Below are 20,684 nucleotides of genomic sequence, written 5' to 3' on the forward strand. Positions count from 1 at the left end.
ACAAGCGCAGGGACATTATCCTGGAGTATAATGTATTGTTTTGGCTGTCACATTTTGGATAAATGTGAATACATTAGAAAAAAAATACAACGGATGTTTTAGAAGAATGGTTCCAGGAATGAGGACCTCAAGCTATATGGTTAAATTGGAGAAGTTAGGACTTTCTTCCTTGAAGATGTGAAAGCTGAGGATAAATTTGATTGTCGTTTACAAAATTAAGAGGAGCCAGGGTGGCTAGGCAGAAACCTCCCAATCATAGAAGAATTGAGAAACACAGGGCACAATTTTAAATGATTTGCAAAAGAGGCCAATACAAGGTGAGAAGAATCTTTTTCAGCATGTGGTCCAGGCCCGGAAAGCATTGGCTGGAAGAGTTTTGGAGTCAGGTTCTACTGAGGCCTGCAAGAGAACATTGGATCTTTATTTAAATAGAACCAATTTGTAGAGTTATGAGGTAAAGGCAGGAGTTTGATGCTAAACCAAAATGTTCCAAGACTCAGTGCAGACACGGTGGACTGAGTGCTTTCCTTCTGCATTGTAATAATTCTGTGATTTGCTGACATAATGAGCATTATTTTCAGCTTATTCAGTATCCTAAATGGATAATGTCTGATAATGGACCACTGTCGAGTGGAAAGTCATTTCAAGGCATGTTTAGTGAGTGGGGCGTAACCCAAAATCACATCATTACCTCAGTCCACACTCATTTGGCCTAGCAACCATATAGTACATACTATCAAATCACTGTATATTACATTTCAAGAAAAAAAGCAAGGATTTTGCTTTGCATTGCTGCATTTTCATGCCAATGGAGAAGAAACTATCAGATCTTATGCAAGTGTAATTGTCTAACCGTGCTGAGATAAAGGAAATTCTTCCTCAAAGACAGAGGAGAAAGTGAAAATGATGCATGCTGTGCAAGCAGGTAAAGAACAGCCAAAATGGCACAATGGGCAGTGAGTATGAGTCGGAAATACGAATTCAAATATTTGATAACCAGCAAAGGTTTCTACAATATGCATCCTACCAAGATCACACAAATTCATTACTGTTCACAGTGCTGTATTAGAAAAGAACAGAAGGCAACTCAGACCAATGTACATGCCAAGCACGCGCAAAAGAAGAGTGAGGAAGAAAACCCTGATGCCGATTATTGTGAAGTGATGTTGAGTGACAGCATCCAGCAGCAAGACAACCAAGCTACTGAGCATGTGTGACAGCGAGCAATGTGTGCCTCTAGATCAGCATGAGTTGTCAAAATTCTAAAGCATCATACTCAAATTTGAAATGTTGATTTTGTAAACTCTGTTTTATTTGTATAATTATTGGATTGACAGCATGTACCTATATACAAATATGTTTATTTATATGACAATTTTTTGATTTTGGAAATATGGACTTTCGTGGAATGCATTGTATTCATATGTTTGTGTTAGTTTATGAGACAGATCTGTGATATCTAACTGTGTATGATAGCATGTGGAGTATACAGTTCTCAGTCTTCACCTTACCTTGGGTCACTTGATGCACAACATGCTGATGGGAACCTGTTAGTCTTTTTAACAGTTTGATGCTAGCCTGGACACCAAACTGCCTGAGTATGTAATATTTGTATACATTACTGACCTGTAATCAATGTCTGCTGGAACTTTTGTGTTACCCATGTCTATCACTTACGTTACTGAAGATAATGTAAGCATTGCCTTATCAGGAAACCCCATATCACCATCCTCAAGCACTGTATCAATGGTATGAACATAATAAGAGCAGGTATAGGCCATCCAGGTCCTCAAACCAAACCCCTCATTCTATAAAATCATGGCTTAACTGACCCAGGGCTAACCTTCTCCTTCATACCAGCTCCTCGTAACTGCCAACTCTTCAATATTTCAAAAATCTATCTACCTCTTATTTAAATACTTGCAGTGAATTAACTTCGACTACACTATGGAGTAGAAAATCCTGGACATTCACTACCCTCTAAGAGAAATTCCTTTGCATCTCAGTTTTAAATGAGTGACCCCCTCATTCTGTAACTATGCTCCTCATTTGAAATTCCCTCACTAGTGGAAACATCTTCTCAGTGTCTATCCTGTCATGACCTTCAGAATCATGTATGTTTCAAAAAGATCACCTTCATTCTTCCAAATTCAAATGAATAAAAATGTTTGGGCATTCTTGACATGGCAACCCATTCATTCTCTTTTGTACTGCCTCCAATGCCAGTATATCCGTTCTTAACTATAGGGAGAAAAAACTGCACACCGTATTCCACGTGCAACACCACCAACAGTTATATTAAGATTTCCCTATGTTTAAATAAACAATAAAGGCCAAAATTCCATTTACCATCTTTATTACTTGCTGAATCCACATGTTAACTTTCACGTTTCATGATCAAGAACACCCAGATCCCTTTATGCTGCACCTTTTTGGACTCTCTCTCTATTTATATAATGGTTTGCTTTCTGGTTCTTCCTATCAAAGTGCATTATCTCACACTTTCCTACATTAAACTTCATCTGCCAAGTTTTTTGCTATTCAGTCAACCTATTAATACCGTTTTGTAAATTCCTTATGGCCTTATCACAAGATGCCCTCCCACCTGCCTTTGTATTGTCAATAAATTTGAATACATCTCACTCTGTCCCTCCTCCAAGTCATTAATGTAGATGACAAATAATTGAAGTCCTAGGACTGATCCTCGTGACACCCAACTAGTTATGACTCGCAATCTGAAAAAGATGCATTCATCCTGACACTTTCTTTTTTTGAGTTAACAACCTCAATCCATGATAACACATTACCCCAACAGCATGACCTCCTAACTTGAGCAATAATCTTTTATGTAACACTTTATCAAATATCTTCTGCAAGTCCAAATACACACATATACTTGTTCACCTCTATCAATTCTGCTTGTAATATTCTCTAAAAAGTTCCAGTCCTTTTTCTTACCCTGAAGAATGTTCCAAAAGGCAATAATTGGTGTAGAGATTACGACAAACTCATGAACCTTTCTGAAAGTATCGTTTTGGAAAAATCACACTAATGCCCTTTGTTGGAGCAACTATCAATTGACTGGTCAACATACTGTTGGAGTTACTGTTTCTATGACAAGTGTTGGAGTCTGTTAATCTGAAAGCTAATTCTTATCTTGAATTGGTCTTCAAGAACTTTGCAGACCTTTTCAGGGTCTTTTTAATCAGCAATCAGGAAAAACCAGCATTATTAATTCTGTGAGGTCTAAACATGCCAAGGGAAAACAAGATTTTCAGAGCTTCTTTTTTGGGATCATCTTTCATGAACTGTAAATATTGTTATGATCTCAGTGGTTGTTATTACAGGACAAGACAGATCCCAGACTGAAATCTGGCTCGATGGGTCATAATTTTTTGGGGGGAAATTTAATGAGGTGTTCTCTCATTGAAACACAAACGTGCAATGTTGCAGATTTGTGTTAACATAAAACAGAAGTTTATTGTACAGAAGAAATGAAGATAATATAAAACAAAACAAACTAATTATATAGAACGTATATTTAATGATTTTGATACAAAGGGAAAAAACTACCATTCATTACAACAGCATCCTAATACAGTACTCAACACCGGAGAAAATGCATTTCTCTATACCATGTAAAGGTTTGACTTATCTGTGGTTTCAACTACTGGTCTTCCTTGATTTGTCATTTAACCGAGATTAAACTTTTTTCACTTTCACATAATCTTTTCAGGTTTAACCAAACACTTCTAGTCTGGAACCTGAGTAGATGTCCATACTCTAAGCACTTCTACTTTGAACAATTCAAAGCTGTATTCTCCCTTTCTCAGTAGCAACAGCTTTACACATCCAGCTATAGCCAAGACATCTGTGAAACTGCCCCAAACTGAAACTAAAAAAAAGTGTTTTCATTCAAGTTTATGGGTGATTTCTCTAGGCCCAAAGAAAAGGCTATATATTATATCTGAAACTTAATGACCCAAACTGTTTACTTTATTCACTCATTAACTCTCCCAATGTAAACAAATCCCATAAGTACCTAAATATATATCTCTCTCGGACCTTTCTTTAAAAAGGCATCACCATGGCTCCAAAATTTTCACAAATTAATTATTAATTTCCTTCAGACACAAAGAAAATCCAAATGGCACTAGCTGAAATTCAAAATCCAAACTCAAAAATTAGGATATTAAAATATTTACCTTCCACTACTGCTTGTAGGTGTTTGGGTTTTTTTTAAAGAAGTAGAGTGAAGTGTAGTGCTTGTTTATATCTTTTATTGGTTTTGTTTCTGCCTTGTTTTATTTTTTTCCCTTTCTTGCCTTCTCTAGCTCCTTCTATTTTTCTTGTTGGTGTTACTTTACCAGCCTTAGTCCCCGTAAGAACATTGGTTTAAGAACTGCAGGTTTAAAGTTTTAAATTTGCAGGTTTAAACCTGCACATTCCTACCTCAGGTAGGTGTTCATGCCAATTAAGGATGACCAACTCTACAAAAGCTTTCTTTATGATGGTGGGAACAATCTGAAGGAAAAAATGGCAGAACCTGTCAAGGTCTTACAGAGGTAAGTCTTCCCAGTAGAGCAAAACACAATCTTCTTGTTTTTGGAGCTGTATTTTCCTACTAGCACCATGAATTTATTTTTTTAAAGTTTCTCTGTCATTGTTTAAAGTGAGATGGAGCAATATAAAGCATACCTTGCCTCAGTGGAGGTATGTAGCATTTGTTTTTAATTCTATTGGTCACTTCAACCGCTTAATTTTACTTACGACAATTCTAGATTTCTTCTGTTGTTGCTTCAAAGATAATGGGTTTTAATTAAAAGGAATTAATTTTGTCTTCTGGCTGGTCAACGCACTGTCTACAGAGCTGTGTGCACAGGCACTGACATTGCTGATTTTCCAAATTATCTTAAGAATAGAGTTGTTATTCAGTTGATTCTCAACCAGTTTTCCAAATATTTGTCACCAAGATCTAAGAGTCTTTCTTTTTATAGATGCCACCTCCCACTATGATATGTGTTTTGCTTCTAGCAGGTCGTTTTACCTGATGAAACTAGGCCTACGTAACATGATATTGAAGGATCCAACATACAATCTCATGACTGGCTATTATATAAAATCTCTATATTCCCAAACACATAAGTGTTTGGGCTAGTATTAGACTATTCATTTATGACATTCCTCTAGCAGATTGTTAGTTTTCAAGTAATCCTAAGTAAGATGGCATCTAAGACCTTTATACCAACAGGACATATGTATTAGTATCATGAGCATATCTGACATACTGACCATGAGACAGAACTCAACACATGTACCAGGTTAGAAAAAAACTCAGCTAAAGTATTCTTATTACATTGCCACAATGACTGTAAAATTCAGCTTTACTCATCATGTTTTATCCACAATGTTTGTCGGGACACTAGTGCAGTGCAAGAAACACGCCAAATATGTGGATTGAGACATTGTATAATATCAAAGCTGATTTAGAAAATAACCTGTCATCTTGAACTTTGCAAATACCCTTAAGAAACTAACACGCCCAGCTGAGGACGTGTTCAGCTACACAAAGGATCTCACCATAAAAAGACTATTTATAGTCATCAGCATGGAACCTTCAAGTGAGATACTTTTGGCGTGTTTTCTTTTGCTGCTAGAGAATATTGGGTTGTAAACAGTAGGTAAACGGACATGGAATTTGGCATGGAAGTATGCAGACACGACAGAGATATGTGAAGTGGCGTTGCTTGGCATGAAGAATACCAAGGGCCATAGGGAAGTTGGTGGAGGGGTACAAGATAGCATGAATGGGACACATGGAGTGTGCTGGAGAAGTGAGGGTATGAGATGGGTGAGGGCTAGAAAACTTCACAGCTTGAATTATAACTGGGATGATATCTCATTACACCATGGTGGAGTTTGTAAAAAGCCCACCTTGGCGCACAACAGCTGTGGAGGCTGCTTTTGAGCTCTTTCTGAGGTTAGCTGGCCCAATAACAGCCTGCACCCTACCCTGCAATAAAATCAGTCCCGAGGAGCCAATTTTTTTTCCAAAGTTGGTGCATGGAGATTGACACATTCCCAGGAATTGAAGATCCAGCTGGAAAGATTAGTTTTTCAGGCCTGGAGAAGTTGTTCCTTACTCCACAGTAATTATGCCAAAATTCAATACGCCATAATATTTTCAATTTTTTTTACAGCGGAAATAGTGTTCTAAAAAATTGAAACTTGTGTCAAAACTGTGATGCTGCACCGATTATGTCTGCAAAGTGTATAATGGGGCACCCTATGGAGAAGCAGAATGGTCACACAGATATCTTCCGGACTTTTTGTGTCATATTAACAATCTTTACTCAGAGTGGTCGGGTCTTGGAATGCATTGTCAGACAGGGTAGTGGATTTGGCCTCATTAGGGGCACTTAAGCTGCTATTAGATAGGCATATGGATGATAGGATGAGGTAGGGGTGGAGGTTAGATAGAACTCAGGATAAAGGTAAAAGCTCGGCACAACGTCGTGGGCCAAAGGGCCTGTACTGTTCTGTGTCTATGTCTATATATGTGAACATCAGATTTATTTATAGGACCCCTACAGTGTGGAAGCAGGCCATTCACCCAACAAGTCGACAGTGCCCCTCCGAAGACCATCCCAACCAGACCCATTCCCCTACCCTTGCATTTCCCACGCCTAACACACCTAACCTAAACATCCCTGGGCACCGCGGGCAATTTAGCTTGGCCAATCCACCTAACCTGCACATCTTTGGACTGTGGGAGGAAACTGGAGAACCTGGAGGAAACCCACGTAGACACGGGAGAATGTCTGTGTGAAGTTTGCACATTCTCCCAAGGGTGGAATCAAACCTGGGTCCCTGGCACTGTAAGGCAGCAGTGCTAGCCATTGAGGCACCGTGCCACCTGATGACAATGTTGCTGTCAGTTTTGATTAGTAATGACTGTACGCATTGCAAGTAACACCATCATTACCACTGCTAATCCTGGGCCAGTACTTACCATCACGCTTATTAATGTTATAAATCATTACCCCATCTGAGGAGTAAAAGGTTGCTAGGAAAGTTAGCAAACATATGTTAACTAGATTTATAATGTTCTTTTCATTCTATTTGAAACACCATTTCTTTAATATTACAACTTGAACTAAAGCTCACAATGGGGTGACATCCTTACTGCCACCATTTTGAAGTGTGCCGTTCAGTCGATTTACAAGAAATTCTTTCGTGCTCTGTCTTAAACGAGAATTTGTCTATTAATTTGGAATGATTAACAATGTTTTCAAAATAACACAGGGAAAAATTTGATGTGCCTCAACCAGTGTGCTAAAAAAATGCTGTAAATCTCAGTGCGAGAGATAGTACGCAGAAATCAGTGTTTTATTGCTCTGCTGCACAAAGCATGAGAGAAGTAACATATCATGCTTTAAATCAGCCAGCAATGCATATTTCTTTCTCAATCACATCTCTTTCAAAATTATAATCCTGTTATTTTTGAAATTATACAAAATTGTTAGCAGTTCCTTCAAAAAGATGAAATACAAGAACACAGAAGTCTCCACTGCAATTATAGGAGTCAAATTTCAATGATATAAGGGTTTATGAATACAAGAAAATATTGACCTGACACAATTCTTAATGCTGAACCACAATGCAGCGTGGTTTTATGGAGAACTTTAGGCAAATGTTTTTTCATATGGAAGTCTGAAAAAAATGACTAAAAACCAATATATTTCATAGTTCATCATTATTATGTTGTTTTAAATGCTACTTGGAACTAATTTTAAATGTTAAATGTAATCTTAAACTCATACAACAAAGTACTGAAGAACATGTAAAGTAAACATTCACAAGGGGAACTACGCGTGCTGTAACAGAATCTGTCTGAGAGCACCCTCACTGGTGATGCACAAGACATGTTTAGGAACTGAATTCCAGATGCTATAAGCCAAGTGATTGTTGCTATTACCTAGACGCTGAATAACTTTGGATAACTATGACAATTACGTTGAGAAGATTTATATGAGGATTTGTTTGGATTGGGTATTGGCCTGCTTGTAATTTCCACATGTAAAATTTAACGATAAATTTACTGATTGATTGTTATCAATCAGGGTAAGTGGTTTTGAAAAATAGTGAAAAACAGCTCAATCATTTGCTATTTAGGATTAAAATAATCAGCAGCTCAAGTTGAAACAGAAAATACGAGCATAAGTATGAACAGAAAAAGAAATATGTGGACTCAAAGTACATTACTGATTTTTGAAGATATTAGAAGATCAGCCATTGGAGAAATGCATATGCCTATTGTGACTTGTCTCGTTCTTGTGACCTCTGACTTAGTTGCTTTCTGCGTAGACACTTGAGGCAGAAGCCATTAAAGCCAGAAAATGCAAAAATCATACTAAATAATACAGATTGCTGGATGGACTGCATTATCTATGACTGTGTTATTTTTTCCAATGTTCTCAGGTACAGCTACAAAACAGATGTTGGTATATGTGGACAGAAGCTAGCAAAAGGAAACCCAACTTTGAGACTCAAACTGCATAATAAATTTTCACCTTACTTCATAGGTCAGATCAGCCAATCAGGGCACAATAGCCACTCATTAAGGAATACACTTAATTTTCATTTGTGATTATTATCTACGTAGTGAAGACGGGTATATGAACAGGAAGGATTGAGGTGGTTATGGGCCAAATGCTGGCAAATAGGACTAGGTTAACTTAGCATATCTGATTGGCATGGATGCCTTGGGCCATAGGGTCTATTTCTGAGCTGTACAGCTTGATGACTCTAAGATTCTAAACTGCCCTCTGGGCAATTGGGAACGGGGCAACAAATGCTAGTCTACCCAACAATGCCCACATCCTGCAAATGAATAAAAAAAATTCTGCCTGTAGAAAAATTCCAGTGGCCAATATTAGATGAGTTATAAAATAAAACAAAACATCAGTTATACAGAAGAGCAAGTCATAAGAAAAACGGTTCCATCAAAGAGATGTGTCTCACCAGTTTAGTGGAATCTAACAGGGGACAAGTCTGTGACAAAGTAGGATTCTTGCCTTGCTTGTTATAGATATGTGTAGAATAAATGTGTATTTCTGAATGTGATAGAAATAACCTATTGATATGGTTTTCTGGTGTCATTTCATCATTAAAAATTTCTGCTCAGAAATAGTTTGTTGACATCAGATTTCCAGAAAGCTTGAAGCAAGAATTAGACAAATTTACGTTACCTAGAAGTCTACTGATTGTTGATACTATGATTAGTATCAGAGACAAAAGTGATGCCATTTTCAATTACCTTCATTTGGACTTCAAAAGTTCTTATAACTCTGGACCACATCATTCTCTTCACTTTGTATTCATTGTGGTACAGGATTAAACCTAATGTAGATACTTTAAAATTTGAAAGGCTTTTATGGAGTACTTACAGAGAGCATGTTTCCAATTGAGGAGAAAGATGTAGCTAGAGGCCATAAGCAAATGATAGTCACCAAGAAATACAAAATGGCATTTAGAAGAAATTTCTTTTCCCAAAGAGTGTTGAGAATGTGGCTTCACTCCTGCCTAGAGAATGGTTTAAGTGAATGCTTCGGACAAATGTAAAAGGAATCTAAACAAACATATTTCTGAGGGAAAGGATAAATCAGGTTATCAGAAGAGAGGGGGTAAATTGTTATTTGGGGAAAGAAGGTATCTCAGTGTCTAAATGAGGGGGAGGGGTAAATGCGATTATCGGGGAGAGAAGGATAAATGAAGGTTTTTTTAGGTTGAGTAAGGAGTAAAGGGGTAAGTAGAGAAAACAGTGTTAAGGTCAAGCCTGTGGGGAAATGGGGTGAAATCAGCATTGGTGGAAGTTTAAAAAAAGGAGTTTGGAAGAGGAGCAAATAAATCTAATTTGGGGGAGAAAGCGGGTTAAGCCAGTTTTGGGGAGAAAGTAAGGACCTTGGGGAGGTGAAAGGAAGAGAGGGAAATGGTTAATGGCACAACATCGTAGGCTGAAGGGCCTGTTCTGTGCTGTACTGTTCTATTCTATATTAGGGACAAACTAAAACACAACTTACTAGAGAAAATCAAAAGGTCTGGGAGCATCTGTGGAGGAAAAACAGAGTTATCTTTTTGAGTCCTATGACTATTTTCTCTCTTTAACAGCTGTCTGACCTGTCAAGTTTCTCCAGCATTTTTTTTGTCTGTTTTAGATCTCCAGCATACATGTTTCTTTGTGTTTTTCAGCACATAAGGGATAAAGGAATGTAGGGTTAGGATGGTAGATTCAAATGAGCAAAGATGAAAGGAAGATTGAGGGAGAATAAATACTGCATGGACAGCTGGATCAACTAGTCATTTCTGTGTTATTTATCTAATGAAATCCTATGTGAATACAGCTCTATGAATAAGAAGGGACAAACTTTCTGTTCACACCTTATCCAGAAGACTGGTATCTTCTCCTATTTCCCTTCTCTAACACCGTGAAACAGAAGAAAATCAAAACCTATACATTTCCCAGTGGACACTGGTAAGAATTACAGACTCGTCTAGGCAAACGACTTTGTACAACATAGAGTTCTGTAATGTGCAGGTTTTTGTGTGTAATAATGTTACTATGTTTTTTTGCTTCTGTGGATGGGGTAGTTGAACTCAGCAGTGGTGCCTTCCCAGAGGCAAATAATCTGTTAGGACTCAAATCTTACTTTCACCACATGAAGCATTTTCATCTGTTCAAGTTACTGGAGGGCTGCCAGAACTGATAGACCTGCGTCCCAGCAAAAGTAAAACATTGTGTTCAGAATAATTGGCCAAATTAAGGAACTAGTAAAGAAGACATAATTAGGTTCTGTGGACATACAATGTTACTTTCAGCTATTCAATTTGAAACAAAGATAAAAATCCACAAGTCCTATTGAGACTTTTTCAAATAAAGTATGTTAACTTTTCATCAAAAATTAGATCTCGTTAAGTTCTGTGCATTGCTCTGCTAATTTACTCAAAATCAGCTTTCTGACTTCACTGCAGGACAACAACATGTATTTGCAGTGTCAGATGGAATTTTACCCTGATAGTTGTGAGGTCATGAACTTTGGAAGGAATATCCCAAGTAATGTTTCACTTTGTTTTATAACAAGTAAAATGAGTTCCATAATGATAATTTTAGCAGTAGGCTGATTTTTTTTTTAGCTTAAAGTGCCATCGCTGAGAATTTTATGCAATGTTTCCTTCTTATCCAATCAGTTACTGCATACATTGGATGCAAAGGTTTATCTTGCCCTATCAATACTTCATAACAGCAATTTCAGGAAATTGCATTCAACTACATTAAGGGTTTTGGATTGTGGTAAAATAAAGCTGGATCTGACCAAAATAGACCAGGAAGAGCTACATGAGGGTAGACCTACAGTAGAACACTTAGAAGCATTAGTAAAGATACCAGGGAGAGTACAGGCCAAACATGGTCCCTTTAGAGTGAAATGTAGGAGCAACAAGCCCAGAGAATGCTGGATGTCTAGGAATAGTTAAGACTGGATTTAAAAAAAAGAGATGTGTAACAGATACAAAGGGAGCCAAACGTTGAAGGTTCTGGAAGAGTATAGGATGTGCGCAAGAGAGCTTGAGAAAGCAATTTGGAGAGCAAAGAAGAGTTATGAGAAAACACAGTGATCAAGATCAGGGACAATCTCAAGATATTCTACAAGTATTGTCAATGGGGACTGAATAACTAGGGAAATTGTAGGGCCTATTAGGGATCAACGAGGCAATCTGTGCATGAAGCCAGAGGCTATTGTAGAGTGTTAAACCTTACTTCACATCTGTCTTTATTTAGTAGAATGAGGATGCAAGTGCAGAATTCAAGAAAATGGACTGTGAAATTCTTGACCCGATGAATATAAGAAATGAGGAAGTATTGGACGTTTTGACTTCATTTAGTTTAAAAAATGGACAAATCCCCAGGTCAGGATGAGTTGTATCCTAGACTGCTGTGTGAGATGAGGGAGGAAATCACAGGGGCTCTGACCCAATTTTTAAAATCATCTCTTGGGACAGAGGAGGTGCCAGAGGACTGGAGGACAGCTAGTATGGTTCCACGTTACAAGAAGGGTGGCGGAGATAGACCAGGGAACTATAGACCAGTGAGTCTAACATCAGTCGCAGGGGGCTATTTGGAGAAAACAGTGAAGGAAAAAAATTAATATACATTTAGACGATGTTTGGTCAGGGATTGTCAGCGTGGCTTTGTCAAGGAAGGAACCAAGTGTGTCAATGAGGGTCAAGCGATTGATTTATTCACTTGTGGGACATGGGTGTCACTGGCTAGTCAGTTTTAATTGCCCATCCCTAATTGCCCTTAAAAAGGTGGTTGTGAGCTGCCTTCTTGAACCATCGCAGTCCATGTGCTGTAGGTTGACCCACAATGTCCTTAAGGAGGGAATTCCAGGATTTTGTCCCAGCAACCGTGAAGAAACGACAATATATTTCAAAGTCAGGATGGTGAGTGGCTTGGAGGGGAACTTGTGGGTGTCTACTGTCTTTATCCTTCTAGATGGAAGTGGTCCTAGGTTCAAGAACAATTTAATGTAGTTCATATGAGTTTAAGAAAGGTCTTTGACAAAGACCTACATGGGAAACTGATAGAGAAAATAAAAGCTCATGAGATTCAAGATAACTTGGCAAGTTGAAACCAAAATAGTCTTTATCGCGGGAGACAGAGGGTGATGGTAGAAGACACTTTGTGTGACTGGAGCCTGCAGTGCAGTAGAGTACCACTGGGATCACCGCTGGGTTCCTTACTGCTTGTGGTATTCTTAAATGATGGGGATGATAAGCACATTTACAGATGACACAAGTTTGGCTGAGTGATTGACACTGAGGAGGAAGGTTTAGATAACAGAAATGTGTTGGTCAAATAGGCAAATCAGCATCAGATGGAATTTTACCCTGATAGTTGTGAAGTGATGTACTTTGGAAGGAGTAACATGATGAGTGATCACTCAATGAATGGCAGAACACTAGGAAGTTTAGAGGAACAGAGGCATCTTGATATACTTGCCCACAAATGTCAAAAGGCAACCGGACAGGTTAATAGGGTGAACAAAAACAAAGTTGCTGGAAAAACTTAGCAAGTCTGGCAGCAGCTGTGGAAGGGAAAACAATTAACATTTTGGGTCCTGAGGAAGGGTCACTGGTTAATAGGGTGATACCATATGGGATGCTTACCTTTATCAGTCAAGGCGCAGATTATAAGAGCATTATGTTGATCTGCAGAGAACTTGTTTAGGTCACAGCTGGGTACTGTGTGAAGTTCTGGCCACTACATTATCAGAAGGATGTGTTTGCACTGGAAGGGGTGTAGAGGAGATTCACCAAGATGTTGACTGGGATGGAACTTAAGGAATTGTGAGTGATGAGAAGAAGGAGGCTTCAAAGGGACTTAGACAAGCTGAATAGGTTCACAAAAATATATCAGATGCAGTATAATGTGGATGAGTGTGACGTTATTGTGGCGATAGATTGGGAAATGTTGACACATAAGCAGCCCTTATCTACTAGAAGTAAGCATGTATGTGCAACAAGCAGTTAGGAAAACAAATAATCTTTTGGCCTTCTGAACAAGGGAACTTTAGTACAGGAGCCAGGATATATTAATGCACACATATAAGGTTTTACTGAGGTCATACCAGGAGTACTATGTGCAATTTTCAACAGAAAAGATAAACCTACCATCAGGGGACTTCAATGAAGGTTCACCAGTCTGATCCCCATGATAGCAAGTTTGTTGTATGAGGAGATATCACATTGATTAGGCATGTATTCACTGGGGTTTAGAAGAATGAGAAGAAATGTATAAAGTTCTAATAGTGATGGACTGGATGTAGGAGTGTTGTTTCCCTGGGCAGGGACTGCCTAGGACAACAGGTCATGGTCTCCTGAAAAAACTGATGCTTAGGCCAGGCTTTGTCAAAGAGGTTTCTGAGCATCACATGGGATACAGTCACTGATTGTGATTGGCCCTGGGGGAGGCCTATTAATGGTCAGAGAGTGGACATGTTGTCCAGTGAAGGCTGATGGAGGATTCTCAGTGCTGGAAGATAAAATCAGCCACTTTCCAGCTTCAAAGCAGCTGCAGGCTATGACAGGATTTGAGGAAGTGGCAGGGTGTTTCAAAATGGATGCACCTTTTCTCCAGGTTTTTGAACTTGATATTATAAATGGCTTTTGCAGTCAGGCGACCGCAGTTTGTGGTGTGCACGGGCAGGGGAGACGGTTGTGAAGGATTCCTCTACAGGACAGGCTGCAGCTGCTGTTGCAGAACCCAGATAGCAAAATGAAGGGCCTCTCAGTTTGCCTGGAAGACTGGGCCCATGTTCATTTGCCACCAGGAAGTTGCCTCCAGCCAGTTCAACAGGTTCCTGCCACCTGGAGCATTGTGGAGGACAACTGGGCAATGCCAGACTGCCTCCTTAAATTAACTCTACTGGCCCTTAGTGAGCCTGATCAGCCACCGCACCATGTCTGGGAAGGCAGCCCTGCTGTCCAGCTCTCTACCCATCCCACCACCATCCCAGCTCCCTAAATAATACAGCATGAGAACAGGATGGAACTGGGAAACTGGCACTGAAGCTGACAGCACTGCATTCCGAGCCGGCAAACTTCCACTTACATTTCCATTGGGGCTTTACCATCAGGACCCTGTCAGTATCTGCATATAAATTCATTGTGTCACTCCTGGAAAATGAAAATTCAATGTTTAGTAAAAACACTTGCATCAAACTTTTAAATGTTTCACCTACAATCGTACACAAAAGTTTTGTTATAGTTGTATAACACTGAGTTTATGTGAATGCTGAAATTTGTTAAAGAAATCCTCATTTCAAACAAAAATATTTTAGATTTGTAATGGTAGGGATTAAATCTCTCAGATTTCAGACCTAAAAACTAGTTGTTTAACATATCCCAGACTTGTCATAAAATTCAACAAAGTTTGTGTAAATGAAACGAACAATGACAGTAGTGTGACATATATCAGCAGTCAGCTTTGTCCAGAGGCCAATAAAATGCTATTGCCACACTAAAATACAGTTTGTAAAAGAACAAACATTTGATACTTCACAAATAATGAATCATTTCGAGAAATAAGCTTTGATCGTTTGGATAACTTTCGAGACCTTTGTAAAACAGCCTTTGCCGAGCAAAGAAAAATAACTACTGTCTCCTTAATAATTGTGTTCTATAAACAGCTTCACTTTTTTGCCATTTCAGGTAATGCAGACTGACTTCCACTAGAGCTTGGTAGGTCCTGGAAAATGTTAAGAACTTTCTTAAACAGGAAGAGTGTAAAATATTAACACTGTCCAGAACACAATGGTGATAAAGTTTAAAAGTAGCTTGGCAAGACAAGAAAAAAGATTGTTAGTAGAGGTGACACAAATACATTCTGCAGTTACAACAATGAGTGTCTAAACTGAGACCAGGTACAGTTCAAATAAACTTCAGACTCCTATGGCTTTAAACAGTTTAAATTAAATATTGAATAGACAGCATCTCTTTACTAAAAATGAGTTAGGTGTAGGTTTCCCTCTGTTTAGAGTAGCTCAAAACAAAAAGTAACAAACAATCTCTTTTTTCAGTAGAATTTGAATTCCCAGGGATGCTGTGGTTTGAGATTCTGATGCTTGGAACTTCAACCACATTATGGCTAGTTTACAGCTGTTAAAAAAGGGGCTAGGAATCCAATATGGCAGACAATATGCATGATCTTACTCCTTGGAGGATGGGTGCCTCCAGCCATAAAAGATCATGCTTCTTCATAGGTGCCCAGTGCCCACAGCTAGAAAGCTTCATGATCATTTATAAATTAATACTTATTGCAAGACTCATGCAAGTGATCACCAAAGAGCCTTTTGCATTAAATAAGCAGCTCACTCAGTAGCTCATGGTACTACCAAACAGCCAATGCACTCCAGCTGTCCCATTTGTGAAGATATGAACATGTAAATGAGTAGCAGCAATAGGTCACTTAGCCCCTCAAACCTGCTCTCTCATTCAATGAGATCACGTGTGATCTGATAACTCTGCAACACCATCTCCCCCAATAACCTTTCACCCCCTTGTTTATCGTGAATGATTCTGTCATGCATTAAAAATATTCAAAGGGTAGAATTATCCCAAACCCCAGTGTTGTGGGTATCAGTGAGAATGGAAGCAGCAAGAAGCCTATGAGCAATCAATAACATTCCCATTATATGACATCTCACCTCCTTGATGTGCAGTTTCCTATTGTCGCAGCCTGCGGATGGAAAATAGATGGCAACAATTTCAAACATGAATGTCAGAACAGTAACCTTGCAACTCCAGCTCACTACTTGCCCATCCAGATCTCCAGCAGTTAGCAACATCTTAGGCCGCACTCTATGGGGAGTGATCACATGCACACTGTGCCCACCATGCCGCCCCACCCCCGTCTCCAAACAGCAAAACTTCCAATTCCCCAGAAACAAAGCAGGATGCTAATTGCCCTCTATCCAACATGCCCTGGGCAAAGAAACAAACAGTACAGGGTAGGTGTAGACTGTCAGTTCTGGTCCAGAGGTGCGTGGTTAGACTTTGAAGCTGAAGCCACGCCAAGCATCCCAGGAAGCCCCAGCAGTGTCCATGACTTCCAGTTGCAGCAAGTGGGAGAATATGATGAGGTGAGCATCATAGGGATATGGTGTGTAGTTAATGATACAAGTTAGAGGAAAGCCCACCACAAAACATGGAGAGAAACTCTCAAATGGCACTTGTAGGATTCTGTCCAAAGGTTCCCCTCTACTGCCTTTCCAGGAAGAAAGGTCCAAAGTCTTACTGCCCAGGTGCAAAAAAAAGCCTTTCTTTCTGCTTCAAATAAGCATGTTCTTATTTTAAACAGAGACATCTAGTTCTAGAATCTCCCATGAGTAAAAGCATCTTTTCCACATGCACACTATCCTCATGATCTTATGTGTTTCAATAAAGGTGCCTCTTTTAAACTCAAGTGGAGCCTCCTCATGGTTTCTTCACAATTTACTTTCTGACCTGTGTGTCATCAGCAAACTTAACAACCAGAACTTTAATCCCTTCCAGCAAGTCATTTATATAAATTATACAAAGTGACACACTAGCATTGATCCTTGTGATGCACCACTCATTACATTTTTGCAACCAAAACATGACCCATTTATGCCTACCCTCAGTTTCATGTTAACTGCTAATCTTCTATCCATACTAATAAGCAACACCCCTACACCACAAGTTGTTGATTTTTGTCATAAACTTTGATGTGAGAACTTATCTAATGCCTTCCAGAAATATAAGTACATACATCCACTGGCTCTTCTTTAACCACAGCACATGTTATTTCCTCAAAGAACTCCAATAAATTGATTAAAGATCACATCATAACAAAAAAACGTTATGGTGCAGAAGGCCATTCGGCACAATGTTCCTGCACAAGCATTGTTACCTAATGTCAATCCACTGCTTTCCCCTCATACTCTTGCACATTTCTTTTGTCCAAATAATTATCAATGCCCTCAAATGCCTTCACTACATTTCCAAGCAGTGCAATCTATACCCAAACTAATCGCTGTGTGAAAAGATTTGCCTTACTTCACCCTTGTGTTTTGCAGATTACTTTAAATCTGTGCCCTCTCATTTTTGTTCCTTTCAAAAGTGCTTTGAGGGGTTAGTCATGGCTCATATCAACTCCAGCCTACCAAATTGCCTTTATCCTTTACAATATGCCTACCACTACAACAGGTTCACAGCAGATGCCATCTCCCTTGCCCTACACTCATCCCTGGAACATCTGGATAATAAGGATACCTATGTCAGGCTCCCACTTAGCGACCACAATTCCACGTTCAACACAACAATTCAAAACAAACTTATCTCTAAACTCTGGGACCTAGGTCTCAGCATTCCACCCTGTAATTGGATCTTTGACTTCCTAACCCATAGACTGCAATCAGCAAGAACAGCTGACAGCACCTCCACCACCATAATCCTCAACATTGGTGCCCTGCAAGTCTGCTTACTCAGCCCTCTACTAAACTCCTTATACATGCAAGACTGTGTGGCCAAATTCCACCCCAACTCTATTTACAAGTTTACTGATGACACCAATATTGTAGGTTGGATCACAAACAACAATGAGATAGAACACAGGAAAGAGATTCCATGCTTAACGGCATGGTGTAAAGATAACAATCTCTACACCAATGTCAACAAAATGAAAGAACTGGTCATTGACTTCAGGAAGCAGAATGGAGGACACGCCCCTGTCAGCATCAATGGTGCTGAGGTGGAAATTGTTGAGAGCGTCAAATTCCTGGGAGTAATGATCATCAACAATACATCTTGGTCAAACCACGTCGATGCAACAGTCAAGAAAGCACAGCAATGTCTGTACTTCCTCAAAAGAGTAAGGAAATTCAACATATCCACAATTACTCTTACCAATTTTTATAGCCACACCATAGAAAGCATCCTATCTAGATGCATCACAGCATAGGAATGACAACTGCTCTTCCCAGGTCTGCAAGAAATAACAGAGTTGTGAACAGAACCCAGTCTATTACACAAACCAGCTACCCATCTATTGATTCCATCTGTACTTCCCACTGCCTTGGGAAAGCAATCAACATAATCAAAATCCCCTCCTACCTTTGTCATATTCTCTTCCACCCTCTTTATATTTTGATATAATAATATTTATATATACTTATATTATAATTATATTAGTATTTATATACGTGTTACATACAATGTGAATACATGTAAGAATAGATTTCACGAAAAGCTTCTACCCCTGTATTATCAGACTTTTGAATGGACCTCTCAAATGTTAATTCTGATCGCTCTCTCTGCACTTTCTCTGTGACTGTAACATTGTATTCTGCATTCTATTCTGTTACCCTGATGCACTTTGTATGGTATGGTCTGCCCGAATAGCATGCAAAACAACACCTTTCACTGTATCACCGTACATGTGTCAACAATAAATCAATCATAACTGAAATTCCTAAATTCTGATAAGGCTCACTAGACCTAAAACATTAATTCTTCTGTCGCACCAGAGATGCTATCGGATCTGCTGAGCTTTTACAGCAATTTCTGTTTCTGTTTTTGAAATTCCTCATGCCTGGAACCGTTCTTGAGAACTGCTTATGCATTCTCTCCAATGCATTCACATTCTTCCCATAACATGAAGCCGAGAACTGTACACAATAGATGATTCACCTTTCACAAAGCTGACTGACAAAACTGGTCAGTGGTTGATTCTGCCTGATAACCTTAAGCTTTTCTGAGTGACTTACTCAAAGCATCAAACAGAACCAGGCTTCCCCTGTGTTTCAAGTATCCCCTGGAAAGAATGAAACCATCAGCAGAGAATATAATGATGAGGGTGCATAATAATGATGTCAGTGTCACATGATTAGGCATTAGCCAACCGAGCAAGCAGAAACACTATCAGAGACTAGAGAGAAAGTGTACATGTATTAAGCTGTTAATAAAGAGCTCTCACAGAGAGTTCCAAGGTCTGAAAAGTAGATGACTTAGAGTTAGGCCCCATTCACACAAAAAAACATCCCTATTAGCCCAGCAGGCCAGGGATTGCAACCATAAAAACATTGGTATAAAACATTGGTTAGGTCACAGATGAATACCATGTGCATTTCTGGTTGCCACACTATCAGAAGGACACAATTGCACTGGAGAGATGCAGAGCAAATTCTCCAGGATGTTTTCTGCGGTGAAAAGTCTCAGTTATGATGAGAAGCTGGATAGGTTTGCTTTCCTTGGAGCAAAGGAGGCTGCGGGGTTTGGGCGGAGGGAGATCTGATTAAGATCTGAAATTATGAGAGGCACAGACAGAGTAGATTTTGTGAGAATCGTTTCCCCATGGCAGGTGTGTGTAAGACAAGAGGACATAAGTTTAAGGTGAGGAGTAAATGGTTTAAGCGAGGATCTGAGGAAATGTGTTTTCGACCAGACTGGGGTAGATATATGGAACATGCTGCCTGAGCTGGTAATGGAGGCAGGTACTCTCATAAGATTTAAGAAGAATCTGGTCGAGGACTTAATGTCCTAGGAGATAGTAAGATATAGACCAAGTACAAGTAAATGGGATTGATACAGTTTGGTATTTGTTGGTCAGTACAAACACGGTGAGCTAAAGGGGCTGTTTTTATGCTACATAATTCTATGACATATATTGCCTAATATGTTCTCCACTATCAACTTTACCTGCTTCTGATATGAAAAAAATTTACTTGGAGAGTCAAAGAGTTATACTTCCTCAGTATCCCATCATGAATGTCTATGATATAAGTTAAAGGAGAAGTTGTTCAATGAGAAAACAACTTCAGCCAGGGGAAGGAGGGTGGTGGTGGATAAAAACTGCTTGGGTCTCTATGCAGGGGAGAGGTGGAAAGTCCTTAGACTGTTCTGGTGGGGGATGATTGTGTAAGGAAATAGGATGTCCATAGTAAAGAGAAGGGATTCTGCACCAGCAAACAGGAACTTGTGGGGCACCAGAAGCATCAGATAAGTTGGAAAGGGATTACAGGACAAGGGGAGAAAAACATAGAAAGAAATGAAAACAAAAATTGCTGGAGAAACTCAGAAGCTCTGGCAGCATCTGTGGAGGCAGA

This window comes from Stegostoma tigrinum, chromosome 20 (assembly GCF_030684315.1).
Source record: "Stegostoma tigrinum isolate sSteTig4 chromosome 20, sSteTig4.hap1, whole genome shotgun sequence".
NCBI classification, from domain to species: Eukaryota; Metazoa; Chordata; class Chondrichthyes; order Orectolobiformes; family Stegostomatidae; genus Stegostoma; species Stegostoma tigrinum.